This window comes from Protopterus annectens, chromosome 13.part0 (genome assembly GCF_019279795.1).
Source record: "Protopterus annectens isolate FY-2018-M chromosome 13.part0, PAN1.0, whole genome shotgun sequence".
Taxonomy (NCBI): Eukaryota; Metazoa; Chordata; order Ceratodontiformes; family Protopteridae; genus Protopterus; species Protopterus annectens.
Window position 1 is genome coordinate 957,884,647 of NC_056747.1, and position 26,505 is coordinate 957,911,151.

A 26,505-nucleotide genomic window follows, 5' to 3' on the forward strand; every position below is an offset into this window, starting at 1 on the left:
GATATACTCCTTCAGTGTTTCATTTATTTCAGTCACCTCTGAGTACATTTGATTTATTTTTTTCCTGTAAATTACTGGAAGCAAATCTTTTGTACCAAAGCTTGAGTATGAACTTTTTTTGAAGTAGCTGCCAGAGTACCCACCACTTTATCCCTAATAAGTTACTGAAAGGTTGATGTAGCTAGTTAGTAAAGCAATAATTAATTAATTGGATTTTCAGTTTCTGTGCTGTTGCAGATATTTTACAGAATTTTAAACGTCAAAATAATGTGTTGTTGCAATATTTCTATTGATGGAAAAGGGCAGAACAGAATGGAAATGTCTGTGGGCAATGCTGAGTTGCAGTAATAATTTCTGTTTAGAAACATTAATGATTAAATGCTTGAGTGTCGCTTTTAAGCTGGATAACAGGTGCTAAATAAAATGTGTGTAAATCTCCTTTGGAGGCATTGAATCTGTCTAATAATGTGTACAAGTCTCAATGCATTGTTTTGTTGTAGTCTGGACTTAAGCAGCAGCCTGTGGGGCAGATTTCATCATACTGTGAATGCAAGTACAGAAAATAAAAAGTTTTCCAAAGCTGCCAAATATATGGGTCTTAATGCTTGTAAGAGTATAAGACACTTGATATGGTAAAAATTATTTCTGCTATATACTTGCACCAGAGTGACTTACAGGCTAGTACATTTCATAGCAAAGGTAAAGCTAAAGCTTAGAACCCTAACTCTGAACTATTGATTAGGCACTGAACCAGAACATGCATACTATCTCAATTACAGCTGCAGTGGCATCTTGCATGTTTGCATAGCACTACAAAATGTCATTCACAAAGAGGGTAATTTAGGTAATGTACTAGATGCCATGGATACAAGATTAGATATAAAGGTATATTAGGTTGGACTCATTGAAATACTTCTCTGTAAATTAGAAATGTAATTCTCAGAATGTTGGGCATGTGTTGCGAAGTACTGATGATATTTTTCAATGTATTTTGATTTCTTTTATTGTATTGTCTTTAGGATAAGTTAGGCTACCTGTGAGGTGAGTATCACTTTTCATTCCCCTAAGGCAATACCGGTCACGCGTGCTCTGGCAAAAGTTCCAGTTGTGCTCAGAAGTAGAATTTATGCATAGAAACTATGGAAGTAAGGAGGTATACACAAGCAAACAGAACAAACTGAATGGGTGCATAAAACTTGAAACGGTTATAAAGCAGGGCAAATTAAGAATACACAGAGGCACTTAAGACTTGAACAGATGGCTCAAAGTGTAACTTTATTCACTTCACATGATTTAGGAATTTGTTCCAGCTGCACCTTAATACTGAGTTATTTTCTGTTCTTGAAGCTTAAAAAGAAATCAGTGGTGAAGGGTCAACTCATGAGAGCTGCCCGTATGTTCACGCTGGACCAGGATTTCATGGATGAATGTAATAATTTGAGGTCAATGTTTGTTAGGAGAGGTTACCCAGTAGACATTTTTGAGTGTCTACTGGAATAAGTAAAAAACAAGAGAGAACAAGGGTTGTATAAACCCATTTTGTCCATTGGTTTACAAAGTGTTATAATAAGTGACAGAGAATTACAACAAAAAGTAGTATGGAATTTAAGTTTAATAACACCCTATAGTAGTAATGCAAGGGAAATAATGTCAATTTTAAACAAAAATTGGGAAATAATTAGGAGAGATCCTCACCTTTCTTACAAGGCGAAAAGCAAACCCCGGATTACTTACAAGAGGGGGACTAATTTAAAGGAATTATTACAACATAAAAAAACACCCCACAGTGGAAGTGTGGCATGTACAAATGCCAAATGTGTAACTACTGTAAATACATGAGTACAGGCCAAGACATTGAAGTTAAAAATATTAGGTTTAAAATTAAATTGAAGTACACTTGTCAGTCCAAGTTTGTGGTTTATGTAGCTCAGTGTCAATGCTGTGCAGCTTTTTACATAGGCAAAATGGATAGAAGGTTAAAAGAACGAGTATGCGAACATCTATATAAAATAAAGACCCTTAACAGAGAAAATGCACTGGCTAGACACATTATTTCCTATCCACAACATTCATTTTTGTTGAAAGCAATTGATTCAGTTGTTGATGATAGTCAGGGAGGCCCGCTTACACTTTTACTTGAGCAACTTGAGTTAAGTTGGCAAATACGCACTGGGGCAATGTTTTACCCGGGTTTGAATGAGACAATATCTTTAAACAGTATACTGAAGTTGAAAAATCTTAAACGTTAATGTGCGTATGCATTTTTATAAAATGCGTTCATATTTGTGATATCTGACTTCATTTGACTCTGATATGTAAGTTTCTGACTTCTTAGTTAACTATGTAATGTCATATTTTGAGAGTCAACATAATTATTTGAGATATAGTATTGTTAGTATATGTATGTTTGTATATATATTTCTATCACCATTGCAGGTAAAAATTCTGAAGGAAGGGAAGGGTTGAGATGTTCTTAAATATTGTCAGTCATATTTGTTTTTAAAAAATGTTTTAAGTAGCAATAATGTGGATGTGCCTTTAAGACACAAGATTTTAATTAGAAGTGTCATGTGACAAAAAGGGTGTGTATATATTGTTTGTGTTGAAGTTTGTTCAGTTTCTGATGAAGTGTTGCCACACGTGCAAGACGAAAAGTGCTTCATTAAACTGAAAGAGAATTAAACTGAGAGAGAATTTGCTTTGGTGTTTCCAAGCTGTCTTTTTGTTTTTCGCTAGTTTGTCTTACTTTGGTTCCTGTCTGTTTGAGTTTGTTATGGCTTTGGACAGTCCTTGTGGAACACCAACTATTCTTGACTTGACCCCACCACAACAGGATGGAGTGGGGTATTTGACACAGTTAATAGAACAATTATCTCAACGTGTGAGCCAGTTACAGAGTAGAGTGGATGCCATTCCTTCTGTTCCTGCCATTGTTCAACCTTCTGCTTCTGCGTTGGTAATTGGGGGTGGTAGGCATCCCGATACTAGCTCAGTACCTCCCCCTCTGACCTCACAAACTGGAATTGTGATACCAACTGGAAGTGATGCCACATGAGCTGAACAACTGCACCAGAGGAGCAGTCCAGGTGGCGAAAGGGCGCCGAATGGCAGAGAACCTACAGGTTCAACAGCTTCAGCATCTGGTTCAACAACTCTACCTGTTTTTTCTAACAACCAGCCAGGTAGTGTCAACCTTACTAACAATATAATAACTGACAAATGACTTAATATGAGAAGTTCTACAGGATTTAATACCATGAAAGACTTACCAACTTTTACTCAGTGGTTAGAAACGCCAATTCCTTTATTCCATTCGGAACCCAACCAATCAACACCTTCTGAAACAGAGGACTCAGGTAACATAGTTTCATTGTTACAAGACTTGGATAAAAAACTTTTCAAATATAGAAAATTTTCAATTTTTCTGATGTTACTATAGATCAACCACTGGTGGTATTAGCCAAGGGGTACACTTTCGTCCCCACAAGAAAAGCAGACTTAGTTAAAACTTTAATTGATTTAAAATTATTTGTGCGTAAACTCAATTTGTCTATACTTTTTGTTGACAATATTATGGTTCAGTCTAGTGCATTACATCATTCAAGTACTTTTTGTCCCCCTCTACACCCAACTTTACAATGTTTTGAACTCATTTGTGAGTTGGATTTATATAATGTTTTAGGGGTGGGTAGTAATCATAAGCAGAATAAAAGGAAGAATGCTTCATCTGTAAATGTTACTAGTGAACAACTGTATTTATTGCAACTAATTCAAGAAGCCCCTGTCCGTATTATGGCCCCAGATAAGGGAGGGGGGCTTGTTGTTATGAATGTGGAGGACTACGTCAATAAAATGGAGCAAATAGTCCGAAGTTCCACATATCAGTTGGTTTCACGTAATGAGTTAAATCAAGCATATAGTAAAATAAAGTCTCATTTATATGAAATGTTGTTAGAAACCAGGATTACTACTGACTTGTTTAGATATTTATCTATGCCTTCCCCAAGGATACCTGCTTTGTTTGGTATCCCTAAGTTACATAAAAATGTGAATAATTCACCTATGCGACCTTTGGTGGATGCTAGGGCAAGTATAACTTACCCTTGGGCAAAATGGGTAGACCAAAAGTTGAAGAAGTATGTAACTCAAGAGAAATATATATGTAAAGATTCTTGGTCGTTCTTGTCACAGATCAAGAATTTAGAATTCAATGCTGACTTCAATTTTCTAACAGTGGATGTGGTAGATTTATACTCTTCTATCCCCCATGTGGAAGGCATCAAATGAGTCAGTAGTTACCTGAGAGCTAAAGCAGTAGCCTCTGATGAGGTGGCTTTAATAGAGGAAATGCTTGACATAATCTTGTATAATAATTTCATTTTATGTAATGATAAGTTATATGTTCAAAAGACCGGTGTAGCTATGGGGTCACCCTGTGTGGCAAGTTATGCCAATTTGGTAATGGCCTCATGGGAACAAGAATTTATCTTTGGTAAACAAGAAGTGAAACAGTACATCCAGTTCTACACACAGTTTTTGGACGATATTTTTATCATTTTTGAAGGAAATAAGGAAGCAGCTAGTAAACTAGTAGATTATCTTAACAACACTACAGATTTCCTTTCCTGTACTTATGTATTTGAAATGACCAGGATTTCATACTTGGATGTGGATCTTAGTAAAGATATAGAAAAGAACGCATATGTAGTGAAAATTTATAGAAAGGCCATATATTCAATCTCTTTATTACATTTTAGCAGTTGCCATCCATGGCACCAAAAGAAATCAGTGGTGAAGGGTCAACTCGTGAGAGCTGCCCGTATGGTCAAACTGGACCAGGATTTCATGGATGAATGTAATAATTTGAGGTCAATGTTTGTTAGGAGAGGTTACCCAGTAGACTTTTTTGAGTGTCTACTGGAAGAAATAAAAAACAAGAGAGAACAAGGGTTGTATAAACCCTTTTTGTCCATTGGTTTACAAAGTGTTATAATAAGTGACAGAGAATTACAACAAAAAGAAGTATGGAATTTAAGTTTAATAACACCCTATAGTAGTAATGCAAGGGAAATAATGTCAATTTTGAACAAAAATTGGGACATAATTAGGAGAGATCCTCACCTTTCTTACAAGGTGAAAAGCAAACCCCGGATTACTTACAAGAGGGGGACTAATTTAAAGGAATTATTACAACATAAAAAAAACACCCCACAGTTACAAATGCCAAATGTGTAACTACTGTAAATACATGAGTACAGGACAAGACATTGAAGTTAAAAATATAAGGTTTAAAATTAAATTGAAGTACACTTGTCAGTCCAAGTTTGTGGTTTATGTAGCTCAGTGTCAATGCTGTGCAGCGTTTTACATAGGCAAAACGGATAGAAGGTTAAAAGAACGAGTATACGAACATCTATATAAAATAAAGACCCTTAACAGAGAAAATGCACTGGCTAGACACATTATTTCCTATCCACAACATTCATTTTTGTTGAAAGCAATTGATTCAATTGTTGATGATAGTCGGGGGGGCCCGCTTACACTTTTACTTGAGCAACTTGAGTTAAGTTGACAAATGTGCACTGGGACAATGTTTTACCCGGGTTTTAATGAGACAATATCTTTAAACAGTATACTGAAGTTGAAAAATCTTAAATGTTCATGTGCGTATGCATTTTTATAAAATGCGTTCATATTTGTGATATCTGACTTCATTTGACTCGGATATGTAAGTTTCTGACTTCTTAGTTAACTAAGTAATGTCATATTTTGAGAGTCAACATAATTATTTGAGATATAGTATTGTTAGTATATGTATGTTTGTATATATATTTCTATCACCATTGCAGGTAAAAATTCTGAAGGAAGGGAAGGGTTGAGATGTTCTTAAATATTGTCAGTCATATTTGTTTTTAAAAAATGTTTTAAGTAGCAATAATGTGGATGTGCCTTTAAGACGCAAGATTTTAATTAGAATTGTCATGTGACAAAAAGGGTGTGTATATATTGTTTGTGTTGAAGTTTGTTCAGTTTCTGATGAAGTCTTGCCACATGTGCAAGACGAAAAGCTCTTCATTAAACTGAAAGAGAATTAAACTGAGAGAGCATTTGCTTTGGTGTTTCCAAGATGTCTTTTTGTTTTTCGCTAGTTTGTCTTATTGGTTCCTGTCTGTTGGTATTCTTCTTTTTGTAATATTAGCAGTTAACAATTTTAGTGTATATTTCAAGCCTTTTTTTTGTTTAAGTAGAGTAGTACTGTTAGATTAGTCTTAGTATTCCTGTGTATCTGCCCTTTAGGAAACTCGTTTTACTTAGAGAGTTTCTCCCCTCCCCCCTTCTCCCTTAGTAGGCCGTTTAAATTACAGGCTATCCCCTTCCCTTTTTAATCCCTTTTCCAGTAGGAAGTAGTGTTTAGCCTTTGTAGTTTTGATAATTTTTTGTGTGAAGGTGTGGGACTAGTGGGTGTGTGTGACTTTGTGTGTTTTGCACTAGTCTAACATTTCCCTATTGGTATCCCTTTTTCTTTGCCATGTCAAAGGATACCACGGTATCAGGGTTCAAGAAGTGTGACTCGTGCTGTCAGAAAATATCTCTGACAGACGGTCACACTTCTTGTGTGTATTGTTTGGGTGTCCTACACCTGCAGGACTCTTGCTCGGTATGTCATGCTTTTAGTCCGAGAGTCCTTCAGGAGCATAGGAACAAGCTGATTCTCAGGGGGTTACTAAAAGCGAGGGGTCTCCGGTGAAGTCTCAGCCAGTGAAAACCCTCTAAGCCTACCAAGCCATCGGCTCCCAGTATGGAGCCGTCGCCAGGTGGAGCGTCTGCTTCTAGTTGTATCAAAATCTCACTCGGCTCCGACCTTGGTGTCGAGCTGTCAGGGAGCCGTAAGCGATCTAGGTCGCCATCCCTAGAGTCGATTAGCTCGGCTCCAGGGTCACCTTTGCTACAGTCTGAATGGAGCCATCGGTTCCACTCTTCTCGGTCCTTGAGGCTATCCGATCATGACTTGGAGAGAGTGGTTAGTAGACTCCTCAAATCGCAGGCCCTGGCTAAAATGTTAGCTAGCCCTCCTCATCAGGCTGTGGCTGTTTCTGTTTCTGAAGTAGTTCCTCCTCCGACTCCTCCTGTCAGTTCGGAGCCGGAGCTTGTTGGGGCTCAGATCTTGGAAACGTCGGTGCCAATGCTTCCCCTTTCGGCTCCGTCGTCTGCTCCGATTTCTTCAATGGTTCCGTCCTTGGAGGGATCTGGGCGCTGGGACTTTCTTGTCGCCTCTGAGGGGGCGAGTGGCATCGGACCCTTGTCCGACCCCGTTCTCCTTCTCAGAGCCTCGGAGGTAAGCTCGGCTCCTACATCGGCCTTGGAGCCGACCCTTTTGGTGCCGGAGAGGATTCCTGTCTCTTCAGAGTAGGGGCCCTCATCTCTGCTGGACAGGGGCGCCTTCGAGGTCATGAGGAGTGTGCTGACTTCAGAGTCTGCACCTCGATCAGCCCCTTCAGCTCCTCGCCCCAGGGTGCCTGCTTCAATCTCTGCCCCTCCTCCAGACCCCAAGCGAGGGGATCAAACACTCCAGGTCACCCCACTGGGTGTATCTTCCTCTTCCGAGGCCTACCCTGAAATTTCAGAGGAGCCCCCTCGAAAGAGGAAATGTAAGAGGAAACATGTCGACTCCCCCGAGTCTGTCACGTCAGATACTGACTTGGAGTATTTGGAAGGGTCCCCAAGATCCCCCTCTGAGGATGTCTCTTTCTCAGACATCCTTGAGATCCTTAAGCAGAGGGGGAACTGGACTGCCCTTAACCCTTCTGAGGATGAGTCTGTATACTTGGATGCATCTGGTTCTCGCCCCTCCACCTCCTGGGTGTCTCCGCCTTTCGATCCATTGATGGAAGTGGTGGCTCTGAAGGCGTGGTCAGCCCCAGACACACTGGAACCAACCCCCGCAGGCCCACTAAGTTTATTATGGCCCCTCAAGATAAACAGTTTTTGACAAAGGTTGTCCCCGTTGATGCCATGGTGGTAGCAGCTGCCATGAAAAAGGAGTTGACCTTCTCCATGCGGTCGCTGAATTACTTGTGCCACTTCATCCGTCTTCAGAGGGATCTCCTCAAGGAGCTAGGAGATACCCTGCAAGATCCATCAGCTGCGGGGGCTCAAGACAAGATTAACTCCCAGCTGGCGACTCTTAATTTAATCGTCAACTCCTCCATGTGGCTCATTTTGTATGCGGCTGATGGGGCGAGTAGGGCCGCAGGCACAGGTGTGGCTTTGAGAAGACATGCCTGGATGCGGTTATGTAACTTCGCTGATCCCTTCAAGGCGTCTTTCACCAACACCCCCTTTTGATGTTTCGGCTCTGTTTGGACCTCAGGTGAAAGATACCCTTACCAGGTGTGAGCAGGAAGGCAAGACTCTCTCTACCGTGGGAGCCCATTTTTTCACTCCCTCTAGACCATACCCTAAAGGTCAGAAGAGTGGAAAGATGTGGTTCCGGAAACCCCAGGAAGCCGTGCCTGACACACGTGGTGAGTTTCCCTCCAGAGGTAGAGGAGGGAACAACAATAGACGCCGCCCACGGGGCAGAGGGGGTCTGCTGAATCAGGGCAGCAGAGAATCCTTCCCTGACAAGCCCTTCCAGTACCCCTGAGGGGCTGCCCGGCTGTCCGCCTTTGGAGGCAGTCAGGGGAAGGTTGTCTCTGTACCCAGAAGCCTAGCGTCTCATCACTCGAGACAGATGGGTACGGTCTATCATATCCAGAGGTTACAATATCCCTTTTTGTCCACACCCCCTTACAATCAAACAACCCCATCCCAGATGTTCCACCCAGTCTAAGGGAACAGGCAGTACAAGAAATTTCAAAACTGCTAAAAAAACGGGCCATCCAACGAGTCCCAGCAGACCAGCAAGGATCCGGAATTTACTCAAAGTTCTTTTTGGTACCAAAAAAGACAGGGGACTGGAGACCCATTTGGATCTCAGCAGACTAAACAAGTCTGTTCAAAGAATGAAGTTCCGGATGGTCACGCTTCAGCCCATTCTACCCTTTTTGGGTCTGGACAATTGGATGTGCTCCATAGATCTTCAGGATGCTTACTACCACATCAAAATGGACAGGCGTTCCAGAAGGTTTCTCCGCTTCCGGCTGGGAGCCAGTCATTACCAGTTCAGAGCCCTGCCCTTTGGTCTCACCACAGCCCCCAGGGTGTTCACCAAATGCATGGCAGTGGTTACCGCTCACCTGAGATGGCAAGGATTCCAAGTGTTTCCATATCTAGACGACTGGCTCCTTACTTGCTACCACCAGGCATCAATTGCTGAGAGCCAGGGATTATACCATTCAAACATGCTCCAACCTAGGTATCTCAATAAATTTCGAAAAGTCTGCATTGTCGCCTTGTCAGTCTTTAACCTTTATAGGCGCAAGATTAAATATGAAAGATCTGTCCGCAAGGCTTCCAATAGACAGAGTGGCAGACATTCGCCGACACGTACAGGTATTATTAGGATGCAGAAAGATTCAGGCCAGATTCGTCCTAAAAACCTTGGGTCTCATGGCAGCAGCGATCATATTAGTTCCCCTGGATCGCTTTCACATGAGGATTCTCCAGTGGATGCTTTTCACCCAATGGTCCTTTCAACAACTCTCCTTATCTCACAAGATATTAATCACACAGTCGTGCAAAGACCACTTAGCTTGGTGGATGGTTTCCTCATCATTACCCCAGGGCAGACCATTTGTCCTTCCTCCTCCAGTTGCCACGGTGACCATGGATGCCTCCCTGATCGGGTGGGGGGGGCATTTTCAGGGCAGGACTGTCCAGGGCACCTGGCAACCCCACGAGTACCACGTGCACATAAATGTCTTGGAGATGAGGGCAGTGCTTTTAGCGTTGCAAGCTCTTCAGAACTCTCTACCCACTGGGACCATTGCAATTCAGACAGACAATATGTGTGTAGTATGGTACATCAACAAGCAGGGCGGAACCAAGTCATATCCCTTATGTCAAGAAGCACTCAGACTATGGCAGTGTGCGATCTCCTCTCAATGGTTTTTGACAGCAACGCACATCCCTGGGAAGTCCAACGTCGTAGCGGACAGGCTAAGCAAAGCTATTCTCATGCCTCACGAGTGGTCTCTCAATCGGACAGTAGCAGACAAAATCTTCCGCAAATGGGGTCAGCCTTGGTGCGATCTTTTCGCAACTCCTCTCAACAGCAAGTGCGACAATTTCTTCACTCTCTTCCCGGACACTCCCCCAGAGATGCTCTAGTTCACGATTGGCCCCAGGGAATTCTGTATGCATTCCCACCCTTTCCCCTAATTCCCAAACCAATTCAGAAAGATACCGTGCTGGGTTGCAGGATGATCCTCATTGCCCCATACTGGCCTCGACAAATCTCGTTCCCGTTCCTGCATCATCACCTTCTAGAGCAGTCTTGGAATCTGGACCCAGTTCTGAACCTCCTGATCCATCAGTCGGGCAGGCTGCATTAATCTCTTCAGTCTCTCAACTTCACTGCTTGGTTGCTCACTTCCAACCTTAGCCAGGCTTCCTGGTATTTCCAATTCAGTACGTGAGATTATCCTTTCTTCGCACAAACCTACAACCAGGAAGACTTATGCTAGTAAGTGGAAACGTTTCTCTTTCTGGGCAGAGGCTAGCAATATAGATCCTTTCATGGCCACTGTCCATAATGTTCTAGACTTTTTAGCAGAACTTTTTCAAGCGGGCTCCTCTTCTGCCACCATTAGAGTTCAATTAGCGGCAAACTCTAATTTCCATACGGGCCTATCAGAAACCAGCATCCTGTCCCATAAGCTTTGCAAAGCCTTTCTTAAAGGAACAATCTTGCTCAGGCCTCCAGTGAGAGATCCCCCGCCTCTGTGGGACTTGAATTTGATCCTAGCTTCCTTGATACTGCCTCCTTTTGAACCGGCAGCTTCCTGTTCCTTGAAATTGCTTTCTTGGAAAACCCTCTTTTTGGTGGCCATTACTTCAGCTAGGAGAGTTTCTGAACTTCAAGCCCTATGTGTTCGTCCTCCTTACCTAATTTTCCATAAGGAATAGGGTTTCACTCAGGACTAATCCTTCGTTCCTTCCTAAGGTCGCCTCCGAAAATAATTTGAATCAATCCATTGATCTGACAGTTTCTTTTCCAAATTATTCCAACAAGGCTGAACACAAATGACATCAGTTGGACGTTCATAGGCAATTACGTTTCTATTTGCATAGGACTGAACAAATAAGGAAATCAGACCAACTCTTCTTGTTCTATGTGGAAGGTAAGCAAGGTCAACCAGTGTCTAAAGTAACCCTATCCAGGTGGTTGTCCTCTATTATTACCCTTGTTTATCAGTTGAGAAATAAAGAACTCCCTGCTAAACCTAAAGGCCACTCTACTAGGGCTGTAGCTATGTTAGTAGCCTTTCAAGCAAGGCTACCAATGGAAGCCATTTGTGCGGCAGCCACATGGGCCACCCCTCATACCTTCATTTCACATTATAAATTGGATGTGGCCTCTAGGACTAGAGCTGATTTTGGTTCCACTGTGCTCAAGAGTCTGTTCCGATGAGCCACCCAGGACTAAGGTGCTAGGGACGCTGTCCCAACCAACAAGAATGAAAACGAGAGAGACAACTTAATATTAAGAAGTTATGTACCTACCATAACGTTCCATGTTAGTTGTCTTCTTCTCGCCATCTTTCTTGCGTCCCACCCTCCATCCCCCTAGCCTAGATGGACCGAGAAGAGTTCTCCTACGAGTCTTTTCACTGGCTGAGCCTTAACCGATTTATGTCCTCTACTTTTTCTTTAGCTCTATAGCTGAAGTCTTGCTATGGGGACAGTTGTCCTCTTGTATTGTGATGGTGTTAGGTCTTCCAAACGAGATCTGGGGATCTAGCGCCAGGCATTGTGGGATGTAGGGAGGCCTCGAGCCAGTAAGTAGCTCTCGAGCTTTAGAAAATGGCAGAGTCAGAGCCGAAGATCGGCTCCGAACCCAACCAGCAAGAAAGAAGGCGAGAAGAAGACAACTAACAAGGAACGTTATAGTAGGTACATAACTTCTTATTCCTTAACATGCAACTATGCTGTGTCACACTGAGAGAAGTATCTGAGCTCAGCCCCATCATTATTCTTCCTCCATCAGTCTGCTTCTCCAGTGCCAGGGCTGTTGAATGATCCTTGGTCATCTGAGTTGTAGTCGGGGCTCTATCCCTCTGTATCACAAAATCAAATCTAGACATAGTTAAAGGTTAAATTCAAGTACTAATATATTATTTGAAAATGTCAGTCAGCAATGTACTGGTACTGTCAATTGAATATGTAGGTTCTGCTATTAAACAGCACTATGCAAATGCAGAATGTACAACTGATAAATAAAGCTGCTTCTGCAAAGGACAAGCCACCCCTCCCAATACAACCTGTAATCCCTTTGTCTTTTTTTCCTGAGGTTGTGAGACCTCAGAGATAGAATAATTATTTATTTATTTATGTTTTGTTATCAGGTTGCCTGGTCGAGTTACAAGAATTTTAATGAATGCCTGGGGAGAAAGCTCTACTGTTGCACAGCATGCCTTCAGCATGTAACATTTCAGATAGTGTTAGTTTTGCTATATATAGTAGACAAAATGTTTAACAGACCACAAATTTAGCTAAGAGCTTTGGAGATATTAATACCTTGATGCAAACAGTAGTATATTACAGACAAGAATTTCACCTGTTTACTTATACAAAGATAATTATTCCATGATAAGCAGAGATAAACCTTCAATGTTATGTACAGTTAGCATGCATTAGGTAAAATATAATATTTGAAGCATGGTTTAAGTGAAAGTGTTTCACCAACAGTAGAATTTTACAGGATTCAAAAATGTATATATGTACTCAAAATTGCCCAAGATATATTTTGATAGCAGGTTAATTTCATGCTTATAGCCCTATCATCATTTTTTAGGTGTAGGATGAACCTAGTGGCTTCCCTTCCTGCACCCAATTAATCAGTTTGTTACTACTTTGGAGCAAGAGCCCTCCAGTCTGCTTGTTCTCTTGTGGTGATGAGAGGTGCCAGAGACTGTGTCAGTCAGTTGATCCTTAGTTGATCCTTAGACTGATCTAGAACCTCAGAAACCTGAAAGAGCTCTTCTATAACTGACTCAGGAAGTGCCTAGGTAGCCTTCTAACCAAGCAGCACTGCACTTGTAGCTCAGCGTTGGAAGCTCTTTATACTGTTGGTGATGAATCTACATTAATGCCGCTGTCGCCAGAGCAGCAAGCCAAGCTACCTCCCCCCTAAGTTGGATGAACTGGTGTCAGCTGCTCACTCCCATCCTGTCACACACAGTCCCCCTAGTGCCTGTGCCACTAGTCAGACACAGGTTTTTCTGGGGGCAGTCAGGATTTTATCCTTCTGTGCCATAGATCAGGCATATTAACAGAATTTTGGTCATAATAATAATTTTTTTGCTTAGTTCACAAAAAACAAAAACAAAAAAAAAAAAAAACACTGCAAACACAAACCAACTCATATCCCTTTAAATGGGGATGCCTTTGGCTTCACATGACTGGTTAGGATCTGAAATAAAAATAGAAAAGTGAACTGGTTTAAACTATCTTTGAAAAAGTCTCTGAAGCAGAGAGACGAAAGTGCTAGGATTTAAAACTTTTTGGTTACTGAGGCTTTGCTTTTATAAGAATTGCTTTGGACTTTGGACTTAAACAGCACTACAGGTATTTTTCACCTGTTTTTAAAAGAAGTGCTCTGGTGTTTTTAAGAAACAGTAACACTGACTACTCTGGATTACTCATAGTTTTGTGTTTACAAAAACTTTCTTGGACTTAAAAGAACATCATTGATCAATAGAGTCTTATGGTGTGTTTTTACTTGTTATTGGAATAAATTGTTGAAGAGAACATGGCAATCATTTTTTGCTCCTTTTTTGGCTACTGCTGAAGTTCTCCCTACTGGGAGAGCACTTGAGCATGAAATCCTTATTTTCTATGCAAGGCCAAACAGGATAGAAGTTTGCCGGGCAAGTGAAGTGAAACAAGCCAGGATGGAACCATCATGCTGTGGCTTGTAGTGTTCTTTAAGCCCTAAACTCTACCGCTTACAAGCAGACAACATCACCAAGCTGGATTGGCAATGGTGAGTAGCTTTGAACATGTACTCCGCCCCTGGCCCATTGGAGGATGACACCTTCTCTGTCCTCCCAGTTTGATCCATTAGTCAAACTCAGATCTCCTGGGTCATATTCAGGGCTTTATTTCTCAGTGTCATATTTCCCTTTTGTCTGAAATAAAGAAACATACCGGACATGTTGGCCTTGTATAAAAAGACAGAAATTGCCTGGATTGAGAAAAGGTTATTGCCGTTTATTAACAGTTTCATTATTTAAAAATCATTTCTACTAATACAAGACATAACAGAAGAAGCAAAATGCCCACTGCTACACTGCAGTAGTCTGGTGTAGATGAAGAGGGGAGAAACATGGCTTCCAGGACGAAGGGGTCATGGAAGCCCATTCTAGACATGTCTTTTCTTAACACCATTCTCATGGTCCCTTCTTTCAGGATGTTAAGGTCACTTTACCTCCATATTCATATTCATCCTCTCTTCAGGATGGGTTTATGTTTCTCTACTTCTTCCTTTCATTATGTGGTCTCTGCTTTGCCTTTTGGTCTTTCTATAGCTCCAAAGGTCTTTAACAAATGTCTGGCCCCTATGGTAGCCTTCTGCAGACTTTAGGGAATTCAAATCTTCCCTTATTTGGACACTGTTAATTCTGGCCCCCTCTCAGCAGCTCCTGGTTCAGAATCTACACTTCACTTTGCTTCTGTGCAATGTGGGGTTCACCTTCAATCCCCTTCTTGGGACCAGGTATTTTTGGATTGCAGGATTCAGACCATTCCAGTGTTGGCTTGTCTCTTACCTCCCAAAGTCCATTTTCTTCCTCCTCTTTCAGTCCTTCCTGCAAGGGAATTTCTCCAAACTCTGTGGTACATGGCATCCACCATTCTCTTGGTTCCCTTTACCAAACCCCACATGAGGAAATCTCAATGGTATCACAAGACTGTTTGGCCCCAGCAGTGCCACCCTCTGGAGTATCTGGTTACTCTTTTACCTTGTCTCAAGCCCAAGCTTGGCTGATGGATTTACTGGCTTTCCCTTAACTGTGGTCTGCCTTTTCAAGTTCCCCTTCTTACTCAGGAGCTGTACATGGATGCTTCTTATCATGGTTGGGGAGCCTCCACCAACAATTTAAAAACCCAAGGTTTTTAGTTCCATCAACAACTGACAGAACACATCACCATCAAGAAGATGAGGGCTCTGCTTCTGGCTCTCCAGGCTTTTCACTCCTTTTGGATTCCAGGTCATGTAGAGGTTTTTATAGACAATAACACAGTGATGTGGGACACCAACAAGCAAGGATGCAAGAAATCTTACCTTCTTTGCATGCTGGATCTTCAGGCTTGGGATTTTGCAGTCTGCCATCACTTGGTTCTTCAGACAGTCTACATTCCTTCAGAGCACAATCAGGCAGACTCTTTGAACAAGTCCAAGACAAATCCTCACAAATGGATGCTTTACAGGGATATGTTTCTGGACATTGTCCTTTAGTAAGAGTACTTTTTAGGTAGATCTTTTTGCTTCCCCTCAAACAGACACATTCCCCAGTTTTGTTCCAGAGTGCCATGTCCTCTGGCTAGGAATGTGAACACAATGTCTTTTTCTTGGAAGGTGATGTTTCTGTATGGCTATCCCTCTTGTCCTGTACTACCAAAGGTCCTGCACAAGAACATGTGGGACACACCCAAAATCTTGCTGGTGACTCCCTTTTGGTCCAGATAGTACTGGTTCCACCTTCTATTTTATCTGGCCAGGTGCAGTCATCACATGTAACCACACAGGTTGGATCTTTGCACATAAGACAAGGGATCTCTCACTCTCCGTCTCTTGTCCAGCCTTCATTTGAAACTTTGTGTGATAGGGTTTTGATTCCTATCAGGCACCAGTTTTCTGAGGACACACACTTGGTTTTGCTGGAGAACAGAAAATCCATAACTAAACAATCATATGTGGTTAAATGGAAAAGATTTTCTATTTGGTGTCTCAGGCATGACCTGGACTCTTATTCTATGGGGGTTCCTACAGTCCTTTCTTATTTGTAGGAGTTGCTCAGTTTGGCATAGTTATCTATTAAAAGTTCCTTTGTCAGCCATTTCCACTTGACTGCCTCTGAATCCATCTTTGGCTTCTAGTTTTGAAGTCAACCAATTTTTAAAAGGCATCTGTCATATTTGGCCTTCAAGAAAGCCTATTCCTTGTTTGTGGGACCTTAAGTTTGTTCTTGATAAACTGACACAGTCCTGTTTTGAGCCTACAGCTTTTTTTCCCTACAGTATTGTACTTGGAAGACTGTGTTGTTGGTGGCCCTTACTCCTCCCAAGAGGTCTGAATTTCAAAAACTCATGGCAGTTCCACCTTGTTTGATTTTTCACAAGTAGATGGTGTCTCTTTGTATCAATCCTTCTTTTATGCCCAGTGTGATTAATGATTTCTCCTTGAATCAGTCCATTCATCTTCCTTCTTTTTCCCTTCTCCACCGAATCCTAGTGAGAGGGTTTTTCACACCTTGGATTTACATAGACAGCTCACATATTACATGGACAAGACAAAACATATCAGGAAATCTGAGTAGCTTTTCATTTCTTTTCATGCCAGGAAATTGGGTTTGGCAAGTATCTAAACACACCATTTCCTCCTGGATTTCTAAGGTAATTTCTTTTTGCTATTCTTTTATTGGCAAGCAGCTTTCTTGTTCTATTCGTGATCATTCTACCACAGCAGTCGCCTCTTCTGGTGCTTTTTTTAAGAGTTTGGGTACTATATCCATGTTGGAAGCTGGTACTTGATTTTCTATTCACACTTTTAACAAATATTTTAAGTTGGATATTATTTTCTGGGCCGAGGTGGGCTTTGCCAGGGCCATCCTACATGGGTTTTTACCCTTCTTAAGACCAAGGTTATCCACTGTCTTCTCTTACCTGTCATATTGCAGGTGTAGGTTATTGCAGTTGGATGATGCAAAAAAAAAATCCTAGAACTTGGAGGGAAACAGACTGTAACCTTAGCCTAGAAATCTAGTTGCAGGTAAGGCAGCAAAGTAATTCTCCAAACAATGTAACTGTTTTACATTGTGTTGCGTACCACTGGTATATGGAAAATTGCTAGTTAAAAGATGTCGCCAGTGTGCTACCACTTGTGATAGCACAGTATCTTTGAAAGTGATAATAGTTTTATGTGCAGTTAAATCTAAATTTTATGTTTTCATGATAACTTTGATATTCATCATTTCCACTGCCTCGGCAGCATTTTGGGTTATCTACCAAGGTAACTCAGTACTGGCCAGCTTTCAAAAGCTCAGACTCCATTCCCTCTCTCTTCCTGTGGCAGCTGATTAGCTGAACATATCCTGAGAGCGAAGCATTCAGCTGCCAGGAAATGAGTGTTCAATATTTTTGTGTCACCCAAAGAAGAAAGTCCTCTGACGTTTCAGTGGATTAATTGTTGATTTTTTCCAGCTTACTACTCAGATAAATCATATTTGGGATCCCCTTCCTCTCATTTTATTATTTGATTTAGTTTTTTTGTACTTTTATCTTTATTAAAGATATTTTATTGTCTGTCAGTATTTACAGAAATTCCTGTGGGAATTTTTGCTGATAGCAGTGTTTATTTGGAGCATATCTTTGACAACTGATTGATCTGATGTTGTCTTTTTTATCCGTTTCTCGAACTTTGGGTTTCGGATCCAACCTCAGATCTGACTTCAGCCACAGATTACCCCAGATCTTGTTTGCTGCAATAATGATCAGAGATGGTTGATATGGGTCTGTATCAGTTTGCTGAAGTGTAATTACAGTGAATGGCTGTTCATCGAACCAAAATCATCGAATGGCAGTTCATCGAGCTTTCATATCAATGAGCGTTTTTCCCAGGGAAAGAAATGACTTGCCAACATATGGAAATTTGCCCTTTTCCCCACTGTAGTGCAATCTCGGAGTTGGTATATATAAGTGGGTGGTTGTGGGGGGCACATCCTCCTACATTGGGGGTGTGGGGGTGTAGCCCCCCCACTTTGGTGGGTTTTATGTATTGTGGTGTGTGTGTGTGTGTGTGTGTGTGTCAGTAGGTCTGTTGGCTAAGTCACTTCATTCAGTGAGAAAAACATTCATTGATGTGAATGTTCGATGAATAGCCGTTTGGTGATTTGGATTCAATGAACAGCCGTTCGCTGTAATTAGACTTTGATGAAGTGATATAGACCCGGTTTACGTAGCTCAAGTGTTTTTTTTGTTTTTTTTTTTTTTTTTGAGATAAGCACTCACTGTTTGTTGACTTGGTTGTCCTTTTCTAATTTTTTACCTCCTTTCTGCTTGTCCTATCCTCCCCGGTTATTTAAAAAATTAAGCTATATCTTAAGTTTTGTACCCTGTATTGGTATCTGTAAAGCTGCTTTTCTATATCTGTTATGCTTCATACCATTTCTCCCCTTTTTCCTTTCTACTAGTTTCTTTTTAGTAGTTTTTCTACCTTTGTTGGCAGTTCCTTCCCTTATCAGGAGTTTTGTCATTATCATTGCTGGTATTTTCTACTTAACTCTAATTTTCTAGGTGTTTGTCTTGCTGTTTTTAGGTCTGCAAGTTATTTTACAGGATGTCTGACAAACCTACTGGTTTCAAAAAATGCCCCTCTTGTGGACATAAGATATCCAACTCGGATGCCCACTCATAGTGTATGTACTGTCTTGGGGCCACACATATAGAAATGTGAAGTTTGTTTTGGCTTCAACCACTGAGCCTTGGTTGAGAGCAGGAACTAATTAGTTCTTAAGGGTCTGTTGCCTGCCTCTTCTTCTGTTATCTGGAACCCCCCCCCTCCTCTCAGAAACTGATGTAGAAGCATCATGGTGAAAAGACAGAGAGAAAAGGCCAAAGATAAGCCAAGGAAATGCTTCACTAATTGTTCTCCTCACTGAGCTCCAGCTTCAGCTCTTCCAGCCAAAATTTGTAGGACCTTTGATCTGTCCATTCTTTCAGATCTGTAAACTTTGCCTCCTAAGTCACCATATCTTTGACATCCTGGATTCTCTCTGGAGATGATCTCATGCAGGATACACTCTCCTTTTCTGCAAGAGACTCCACACAGAGGGTTGAGACCTCCATTTATTTATTTAACATTTGTTAACCTCCTCGTCGTTCAGGTCTACCAGAAGCATATATGAAACAGATGTGGACAGGATGATGAGAAAATTTCTGGACTCAAATTCAGTTGGGAGTATTTCTGGCTCTGTCTCCCATTGTACCCATGAGCTTCAAACTAGCACAAACACCTTTACTCACCTCTACTGTGATCTGTCCCTCCGCTTTGGAGGTACCTGATCAGAGAATACTGAGATTGTCTGGGTTGGACTCGAAGGTTTGAGCTTTGTTGACTCTGACACCTTCTCTTACCCATTCAAATGACTTTATCAGAGCTGAGGGGGTCTAGGAACTGCAGCTTTGGGGTCAGATCTGGGGGTAGGGGTTCGACTCCAAGGTTATTGAAGCCATCCCTTCCCCTCAGGGCCTTGCCATTAGATAGCTTGGCTCAGACTTCTGCATCAAGACAGGGTCATGGGGAGATCTTGGACGTCTCCAGATAGGTGCTTTTGCACCTGCTGGAGTGGTTTTGAGCTCACCATCAACTTCTGCCTTTGAGGCAGTGGAGAAAGCTCTCCACATGACTGGAGATAGGACATCCTTGCTTCCCTCAGCCCCCCCCCCCCACCAAATCTGTCTGCTGTGCCTCATGAGTCTGCTCCTTCTGTGCCCTCAGTGCAGCTAGTCCATTCTAGCCTCCAGACAGTTCTTTTACAGGACTCTGCACACACTTCTGGTTCCTTCTCGGACTATTCCCATGAAGACATTCCCTGAAAGCATAAGTGCAAAAGCAGGCACATTGATTCCCTACAGGAGCCTTTAACAGAAGACACTGACTTCAGTGAAAAAGAGGTATCCCTCACCCATTGAAGATGTTTCATTTGGAGTAATTCTTAAACTTCTGAGACAGGAAGGTGGTTTGTCTTCTGAAGCCCCTTCCCAGGGGTGACAGTGTTTTTTGAGGCTTTTGGAACTGGCTCAGCTACATCCTGGGTGTTACACTCGGTGGACCTCATGTCCCTTCAGGCTTGGAAGGCTCTGGATACAACTGAGCCCATTTCTACGGAAACAAGACAAGTACTTAGTTGTACCTAAGGACCATGCCCATTGGAGCAGGGGTCCCCCAGTTGATGCCATGGTTGTTGCCAAAGTCACCAAAAAGAAACTTGCTGAGGAAAGTCATTCTGTCTATCACCCTAACAAAGAGTCTAGGACAATGGACAGATTTTGAATGCTAATTTTGCTTTGCAGTTGCTGAATTACTTGGCACATTTCACAAGGTTTCAGAGGGATCTGACGAAAGAGCTTATCAAATCCTTCTCAGGGGTCCATGATGAAGGATAAAAAGACTATCTCTTCACATTGGACCCACCTTCAGTCCTTGTCAAATGCCTCCTTGCATCTGATTTCACATGCTACAGAAGGTGTTTCAAAAGTAGCTGGTTCAGACATTACCATTAGACTTATTTTATATCAGTTTAACATGGTTAAAGTGTGTGGAGCTAATTTGTAACTCTAGTTTGGAGCATTGTTTGCGTTGGTGTTTGGACTTTGTGTGCTAAAAATTCTTTAACTTCCGTCAGTTGTAAATGAAATTCAGAAAACATTTCAAACCATTTTTTGTGATAATAACACCAGAATTACCCGTTCTAAAGACTTAAACCTTGTCTGTGATTTAAATAGGACCTGCTGGAGAGATAGGTATGTATCCCAGGGACTACCCCATCTATGGAATAGGCTCCTCATCCATGTGAAACAGAGTTCCTCCCTAACCCAATTCAAGTGCAACCTGGAAAAATGGATGGGAAACCGGAATTTCATCCCTGGTTTGGCAACTGTGTCTGTAATTACACAGGTAACCTGTAAATGTTTCATCTCCCAGGCCCATGCTTACACTTATCAAGGTATCAGAACTTGTCAGAGAATTGGGATGCATTGTTAGGCTTAAAAAGGCCCTTGTGGTTGTTAGCCTAGTAAACACCTATGAACCTACAACACAGTTTGGCTGAGTTTAGTTGTGTGGGGACATACTTGTCTCATTACAGCCGAGTGTGCCTCCAGGCATTTCTGTAGTTACCTCCTCCTGTGCCTCTAGATGTCAAATATTGCTTGTTCATATTTACATTAATAATTCCAAAACCATGCTACATGCAAGGTATCAGAATATTTTATCTTAAAGCATACATGGTGGTAATCACAATTGTATTGATATTTGCCCTCTGTCAATGAGTATTTGTTAGAACTGTAAGGTGATAACTTACTTTTTTTAAAGGCTCAAGCCACATCCACTGGGAGTTAAAGGTACACACTCAAAAGAGCTGTACTGGAGGGGAATGAGTTATTACTCAAAACTTTAACTATGTATTTGTGATACATTATCCAGTGCTGTCATTTTATTATTCTGGCTCGTGTTCTGTCCCCTGACTTGTTGAATCTTAACTCTAGTATTCCCCCCCCTCCATCAAATCTAATTGCAGTACTTTTCCATTATACCCCTACCATGTCTTCGCACCGCTGGTGCTGCTGCCTTTTTCGTTTCTTGAGTTTTCCTGTTGGCACGTCATTTAAATATTTGTAAGGTGTATTTTACTGTAACATTTTGCCTGTCATATACACCTGATTTTCACTGAAGATTTTAGTCCGTCTCTCTTAATCCCCCCAACAAAAAAATGGAGACATTTCCAGAAAGTGTAAATTACACTTAATGCCTATAATTCAGGAATTAGACTGTCAGAAAATGTATAAGGTATGTGCCCGCTGAAAAGATGTAACATAAAGTGACCAAAATACTGTCACACTTCTCTAGTGTACCTCATTATAAGGACTGCTTCTCATTTTTAAGTCTTATACAGTTAACGGTCTTGGCAGTCCCACACTGAAACGCCCCATCATATACAGTTTCAAGAATTGTTTTAACCCATATACATAGAATATTACAGCGATTCAGTATTCACAAAGTGAAATATTTTAGCCATCCTGTCAACTTTTTACCTATTAGTTACTTGTTTGACTCTGTTTAATTAATTTTTAAATATGTCTTTAATTTTTAAATATGTCTTATACTTACTTAATTGTATCAATTTATATAATGCTGTAGTGGAGCTTTTCTCCCCGGACCTCTACTGAAAATGGACATATATTCAGTTAGACTAGCCCGGTCAACAAATGTAAAATAAAATAAAATAAATAAAATTGTTTGTATGTATTCCACATAAGGCGAGGTAATAAGTGTTCCATATTTTGGAGCTAGAAGGTTGTGGGCTTTAGCCATTGCTGCAAAAAGATATACACCAAACAAAATTGGCCGCACTAGCAGTTAAAACTGCTGGTTCTGTCATATTGTTTGGTGAATTTTCATTACTTTAACAATAACCATTTCTTAGTCCTGCATACAACTCTACATAATAAGATAAGATAGCCGCACCAGTGCCACAAAGACGTGGTAGGGGTATAACGGAAAAGTACCCTAACTGTATCTAAAAAGAAAAAAAAATTATGCCTCAGCCTATGGTTTATGATCATGTCAAGGCTACTGCTCAGCTTGCAGACTACTTACCTTTTGCCCTCTAGTGTAGCTTTGCCAGACTCTGTGGAGTAGGGTAGTCACTTCCTCAGGGGTTGTTTCAGTACCCAGCATAGGTATGGGACAACCAAATCCTTTAGGTGCAGGAGTAGTCCAGACATAATACTCTGTCAACAGATGTTTTATCTAGTAGTAAAGTTCACAAGAAAAAACAAAATGAAGCTTCATCATACAGCTGTTAATTAGATTATAGCTATTTTATAAGACTGATGTAGTTTCCTTGGCTAAGTGCGTTCTGCAGACAACTAATTCTGGTGGTTGTGTTCCCATATATGGCTTTAATTCTAGTTTGGCTGGAGACCTTTCTGTTGTTTCAGAGACTGTTAAGGAATTTGTTGAGGACAATGGTGATTTCCTAGTTGACACTGAATCCAGTATCTCTGATTCTTTGGAAGGTAAACCTGAATTTAAGTCTAAACAAGTGTTCACTTTTCCTCAGATGGTTGGTAGATTAAGTGATGTTTATGCTTGGGAGCAGTCAGAAACTACCCCAGAGCTAGCAATGCGATACATAATTCTTTAGCTATCCCACCCCTCTTACCAACCTTGAAAGATGTTTACAAAGGTGCTTGCAGGACACCAGTATCTATTCCAGCAATCTCTAAAAAGGCTCAAAGAAAATATTGTCTCTCCTCAGATATGATGGGTCTCTTTTCTCATTTAACTGCTGGCCCAGGTATGGTCTCCCCAGCTGTCTGCTGAATTCAGAATCCCTTGGCTTCATCTAATCCAATGCCCCCTGATAAAGAGGGAAAGTTGTTAGATCTTCAGAGCAAAAGAATGTCTCTTTCTAGTATTCTGGTCTTTAGAATGTTAAATTATCAAGGCTATATGTGGAAATTTTCCTTACAGTGCACTTACAGTTTGGATGATTTTGCTGCATATATACCTGCAGAGCAAAAGTCTTATATGAATGAAATTGTTTCTGATTTGACTTAGGTTTTGAAACATACTTTGAGACATTTGTTTAAATGTGCAGATATAGTTGTAAGAAATGCTGCTTCTCCTGTTGTATTAAGATGGTATTCTTGGTTACCAAATCAGAATTTCTCTGATTTAAAAGCTGACATTTTGAAAGCACCTTTAAGTTCTGAATTGGTGTTTAGGTCTTCTCAATTTTGGGGATTCTTAAACAGTGGTATGAGTGAGGCAAATTAATGCATGGGGCATCTTGGATGTTTCATGTACCTAAGTTCTTTCCAAACATGCCATCTTCCTTTAAGCGGCAGAACAAGCAAAAATCCCAACCAAGCAAAAGTCAGGGATCCAAAAGAAAATGATAGGAGGATAATACTTTGAAACCAAACAAGAGCAGTTCCCTACCAAAAATGATCTACCCCCTGCAAAGGAATGACACTACCAAGTCACAGACCATCCCCTAATCCTCCCCTGCCCTTCTTTTTCTTCCTCTTTCCTCCAGGCTGTCTCTCAATCCTGCAACCTGGCCACAAATAGTCTCAGAAAAATGGGTTCCAAGAATAATTTGGACAGGATACACTTGAAAGTAGATAGAAAATCCTCCCTCTTTCAGTGGAATTCCCCCACACCAGTAGACCAGACAGAGCTGCTTCCTCCAGTGCTCCATCACATGGTAGAAGCAGGGGGTCATAGAAGTAGTGCCTGCATTACACAAAGGCAAAAGATTTTACTCCAGAATATTTTTGGTACCATAAAAGGAACACTCCTGAAGATCCAGCCTAGATTTGCCCTTTCTAAACACCTTTGTAAAATTTCCAAATTTCAAAATGCTTACCGTAGTTGGTTTTAGAGTTGCTTCCAAACCACTATTTAATAATGATTCTAGATCTCAAGCACACTTATCATATTCCTAGTACTTCCAATTTCAGGAAATTTTTGAGATTTGTGTCTAGCTTACATCATTAGTTTTCTGCATTACACTTTGGGCTATCAACTGCACCTCGAGTGTTTGCAAAGTGTCTGACCCCAGTGGTGGTCTGTTTGCAGAATTCTATACATCCGCATTTTTCCTTACTTAGACAAATTGCTGATTTGTGCACATTATGTATCCATGTGCTTGGGGTCCTTAGACAAGTTCACATCCCTTCTTTCCCACCTGGACTTCAAAATTAACTTAATAAGTTCTTCCTTGCACAATCTTAGTGAGTTGTTTTCCTGAGGTGTTGGATAGACACAGTAAACAGGATGGCCTTCCTGCCAAAAGACTAAGTTCTAACTTATCAGGGCATTTTCTTGGATTTCTGTCTTCTAAACATGGCTCAGCAAGAGATTTCCTCAAAATTGTAAGCCTCATGGCATTAACTGTCTTTGAAGACAACCTTGCAGCCTTGCTCGGAAGGCAGATGCAGTATCATTCTCATGGTTGGGAATGTTCTTGTATGCATTTTCACCCTTTACAGTGATTTCCAAACAGCCTGAATGATTCTGTTCTGATACATTTAGGCACGTGTTAAATGAGGATGTGCAGCAGGTATTTACGGAGGGAAGAAAACCCGCAACTAGAAAATCTCAAGTTTACAAGTGGAAGAGGTTTAATAGGTGGTGCCTACCCAAAAACAAGGGCCCCAAAGGGTTTTGACCCCTCTGGTTTTGAAATATTTGTTTGAGCTACTTAGAGATGGTTTGTCATATGCCTCTATCAAAGTGCATCTTGCAGCCATCTCAGCTGCTAATGGATCCCTCTCTTTCGCCTCTTTTTGTGGTCAAACAGTTTATGAAAGGAGTGTTCCATGTGACCCCCCTCAAAGGCAAATTCCTCCTCCATGGGATTTCAACTTTGTTCTTGAAAAATTGACCTTGCATGCTTTTGAACCTGCCTCTCAGTTTGATTTATAGTTCATTGCTTGGAAGACTGTTTTACTCATTGCTCTGTTATCTGCAAGGCAATCCTATAAGCTGCAAGATTTCTTGCTGAGCCAGCTCTATCTGATTTTTCAAAAGGACAGGGTTGTGTTGTGTCACACTCTATCATCCATGCCTAAATCTGTTTCTGAATCTACCTTGAATCAAGCTATCAGTCTGCCAGTGTTGTATCCTGATCCAAAAAACAAGGGAGAAAAGATCCTACATACCTTGGATGTGTACAGGCAGGTCAGGAACTACCTTGACAGAGCAAAACCCTTTAGGAATACTGAACAGCTGTTTGTTTTCTATGTTGGAGTTGAAGTTCAACCTGTCTCAAAGAAAGCTATTGCATGATGGTTGTCTTCTGCTATTGTTTTCTGTCACTCCTACCATGGTAAATGTCTTTCAGGCAAAGTTAAGGTTCACGCGACTAGGACCTTATCCTCTTTAATGATTTATTGGAAAGGGGAGGACACAAATCATTCTGGAGGCAGGTCCTCTGTTTATACCTTCACAAAGCACTTGATTCCTTTTCAAAGTCCAGAGAAGGCTTTGCTGTGACCATTCTCCAAGAGCTCCTGCATCCTTATCCTTCCACCTTCCAGGTAGGGTCACCTTTGGAAGTCTATTGAAAATGCCAGTGGGGCAGTTTTGAATGATTAACATAGTACAGCTGTGTATGTTCTACATACCTGTAACAGCAGATGTTCAAATTCCTCACTGCCTCAGTGGCAGCACTCACCCACCATCCCCAGACTGTGAACAGCTGAGATGGATTTCAACCTGTTTGATTCTGTTGTTGGATTTGGTTTTTATATGGTATTGTGATTGGTTAATTTACTCTTACTAGATGATTTTGACGTTAGATACTTTCCTATCCTCTGCAGAAGCAA

General features: G+C 41.3%; 1 protein-coding gene across 2 annotated transcripts in view; it reads left to right on the forward strand.

Annotated features, from left to right (window-relative positions):
- The window catches only part of GHDC (GH3 domain containing), a 903,895-nt gene that overhangs the window by 273,385 nt on the left and 604,005 nt on the right, over positions 1 to 26,505 (forward strand). The window lies entirely within an intron of this gene.